The following is a 4167-nucleotide window of genomic DNA, read 5'->3' on the forward strand; positions in this document are numbered from 1 at the left end:
ATTTGGGTTTTATTTATTGTGATGCATGTTTTCTTCTCCCTCTATGTGGATATTTGAGATCTAGAGAATCGTGCTTTAAACTTCCAAAGCCAAGGGATGGCTAATGTGAACAGACACTATTAAATATTTCTTGTTTGAGTCTGCTATTAGTTACCCAGGTTTCCAGTCCAAATGCAGCTAGAAAAAAAAAAAACGCTTGTCCAGTCATGAGCTGTATAAACTGGAGATTCTTGACTGCCTTCAGCTATGTCAGTCTCACGTCAGTGCCTGGTAAAATCATGGAGAAGTTGGTTCTCGGACTTATTGAGGCGCACCTGGGGGACAAAGCAGTCATTGGTCCCAGCCAGCATGGGTTTGTGAAGGGTAGGTCCTGTCTAACTAACCTGATTTCCTTTTATGATAAGATCACCCGTATGGTGGACCAAGGGAAACCAGCTGATGTGATTTTTTTTGGACTTCAGCAAGGCTTTTGACACGGTTTCCCATAGGATCCTACTGGACAAAATGTCCACCATACAGCTAAATAAAAACATCATACGATGGGTGAGCAATTGGCTAACGGGCAGGGCCCAAAGGGTTATGGTAAATGGGGCTGCGTCAGGCTGGCGGGCGGTCACCAGTGGGGTCCCTCAAGGCTCCATTTTAGGGCCGGTACTTTTCAATATTTTTATAAACGATCTGGATGTAGGAATAGAGGGTATTTTGAGCAAGTTTGCTGATGACACCAAACTTGGATGAGTTGTGGACTCAAATGAGGGCGTAAAGGCCTTACAGAGGGATCTGGACAGGTTGGAGAGCTGGGCGATCACCAACCGCATGAAGTTCAATAAGAGCAAGTGCCGGGTCCTGCACCTGGGACGGGGAAACCCTGGCTGCACGTACAGACTGGGCGATGAGACGCTGGAGAGCAGCCTAGAAGAGAGGGATCTGGGGGTCATGGTAGACAGCAAGTTGAATATGAGCCAGCAATGTGCCCTGGCAGCCAGGAGGGCCAATCGTGTCCTGGGGTGCATCAAGCACGGCATCGCTAGTAGGTCAAGGGAGGTGATTGTCCCGCTCTACTCTGCGCTGGTGCGGCCTCACCTCGAGTACTGTGTGCAGTTCTGGGCACCACAGTATAAAAAGGACATGAAACTGTTGGAAAGTGTCCAGAGGAGGGCTACGAAGATGGTGAAAGGCCTGGAGGGGAAGACGTACGAGGAACGGCTGAGGTCACTGGGCCTGTTCAGCCTGGAGAAGAGGAGGCTGAGGGGAGACCTCATCACAGTCTACAACTTCCTCGTAAGGGGGTGTCGAGAGGCAGGAGACCTTTTCTCCATTAACACTAGTGACAGGACCCGCGGGAACGGGGTTAAGCTGAGGCAGGGGAAATTTAGGCTGGACGTCAGGAGGGGGTTCTTCACAGAGAGGATGGTTGCACACTGGAACAGGCTCCCCAGGGAAGTGGTCACTGCACCGAGCCTGTCTGAATTTAAGAAGAGATTGGACTGTGAACTTAGGCACATGGTCTGAACTTTTGGGTAGACCTGTGCGGTGTCAAGAGTTGGACTTGATGATCCTTAAGGGTCCCTTCCAACTCAGGATATTCTATGATTCTATGATTCTATGCCTTATTAATTCATATCTGCTTCAAACTAGGCCCACTCTGTGTGCATTGCCCTTCCAAAACACATCCTTAAAACCCCTACTGCGACAGTATTTCTTTGCATGCCCCATTGTAATTGCTACAAATGAACCTCCTATTGCCAATGTGTCTGTTGCTGTGAAATTCTCTTCTTTGACAGGCACTACTAACCTCCCAGGAGCATCCCTGCAGCGCCCTTCTGAGCTTCATGGGCCTGTGAGAGTCCACATTTGTCAACGGTGCAGACCTGATACACATGTAAATAAAGTTGTTTGTTTTTTTTACACTTGTAAACATGCAAGAGACTTTTTCATTTTTTGTCTATTTTGAATGAGTTCACTGACTTCTCTGAACTTTAGCTATTTTCAGGGTTTCTTACTTTCTGGAGTACCTCCTTGTTCAGTTCTGAAGTGGCTTACATTTCTGTATTGGCATGAAAAAATCTTATGCAGAAAACAGAAATGTAATTACTCCACATCCATTCACTACTGTCCATCTTAGGGGCTGGAATTGCAAGGTTTCCATAAAGATTTGTTCCTCTAAAAATCAAATCATATAAATTTTTGATCTTGATAGAAGTATTGGGACAAGTATTTACTGCATTCTTGCTAGGTTCAGTATATAAAACAGTGGAAAAGTTGACTCATTCCTTTCAAATAATAAAAAATACATACATTTTAAAAAGTAAATAAAGCTTTCAGTAAAAATTTACTTTATTTTTGCAAGCTAACTCAGGCATCCAAGATATGTAAAGGCTGCCTTTTGGCTTCCCCCACTGCTTAGCAGCAGGTACTTACCCAACAGTTGTCCCTGTGTTTGGGCTGTGAGGCTGGGAGAGCTGAGTGCTTATTTTAAGAAAAATGCTCCTAAAAGTAGGAGGAGAAATATAAATTGCCACTGGCTTCTCCTTAGCATATCCAGTGGCTGGATACCTTTTCAACACACAAAAAATGTGGACTCTGATTTTGTGTTCCCGGGTCTGGCAGAAACAAACTTGACTATTGCTGTGCAGCCCCCACCCCTCCCCAGCGCTGTATCAGTGCGCTCATAAATAATCCTAAAAATGTAGATGGCTTAATTAGAAATTATTAAATGTTCCAGGCTTATGAAAACACAGCAAAATAAAAACACTATTTGCCACAGAGCCATTTGAAAACTGGCATCGAAAAGATCAGAAAAACAGAGCAAATATTTAACGTTTACTTTAAAGTCTATACAGGCATTCTTATTTATTTTACCATGTGGTTACTATTAAGTGTGTTGGCCAGCATCCACCCTGGAAAAAAAAAAAGACCAACAAAATAAAACCCCAACCCCCTTCAAGCATGCGCAGCTCTGCAGGCTTGCCAGCCCAAATATTTAGACTTTTCTAGCAGAGATGGAGAGCTGGGGAGCTAGGGTGTGTACTTGGCTGCAGAGCAGCCAGGGACATGTGTCCTTCACCCCCAGACTTCCTGGGGAACAGACCCAATAGAGGCCAGGGAGATGCTAACTTACCTTTAGGCTCTCTTGTATGGCAATATTTAGGAGTGATCCCATCAGGAAAACACCTTCCTCATGACTGCTTCCTCCCTATCCCAGGATAGCTCAGAAGGCCTCACCTGTTAATAATGCACCCAGCGGATGCGATAGGTGAGTCTTGCATTAGCGGCACGTGCAAATTCTCTTTCGTCGAGGTGAAGCACAAAGGGCTGTGCTGGTGCTGGCTGCAGCGAGCAGCTTGGATAATGCACGGAAGCCTCGCAATGCACTTGAACTATTTTTCTTCATGGCCAGGTTCCAACACGTACACAGAGGGAAAGTGCCTGATTAGGATTGACTTAAGACAATACCAAATGCTTTACATACAGCACCTTAGATTAGATTTCCTCAATTAAACCACAGATTGGCTATACTTAGGTCAAGATACTGTTTAGGAAATTGAAGTTTTCCTTTCCTTTTTTTTTTTTTTTTTTTTTTTTAAATAGCCTTGCTGGTATATCCTGAATGAATCAAAACTTAGAAAAAATTAGCATGTAAATTTCAAACTCCCATTTCTTTTCAATATGGAAATCGCTGCGTTAACATTTCTGATCTGCTGAATATGAGGGAGAACTGGAATTTCTTAAAGCCAGTTCTATCACAGAAATTGTGATTAAAGGAGACTGCAGATAGGGATGAAGCTGGAGCGCTCACTGCAGCTTTGTGCTTTATAATTGAATTTACGTCCCTCTGTATCACAGGCATACATGAACTAGCCCCCAGTTTCTTATCCAAACTCTTATTTTTTGCAAAATATCTTTAAAATATTTGTTTCTGTTCTTTTGCATAAGAAGTCAAGATCTGATTCATCAGCTCCAATAGATTCATGTTAAAATAGGAGAAAAAATTGTGGGCCTGGCTTATGGTGTGCATTCTGGGTTGGGGAAGCTGGTTTTGTTACACACTCAGACATCTTAACTCCTTCCTGCCCCTTCACCCAGACAGTAAGTTTTAAGGATGTGTTGTTATCACTTTTTTTTTTTTTTTTTTTTTTTTTTGTCTCTGAGTTTATTAAAGTGCAA

This window comes from Netta rufina (genome assembly GCF_964035555.1).
Source record: "Netta rufina genome assembly, chromosome: 8".
Lineage (NCBI taxonomy): Eukaryota > Metazoa > Chordata > Aves > Anseriformes > Anatidae > Netta > Netta rufina.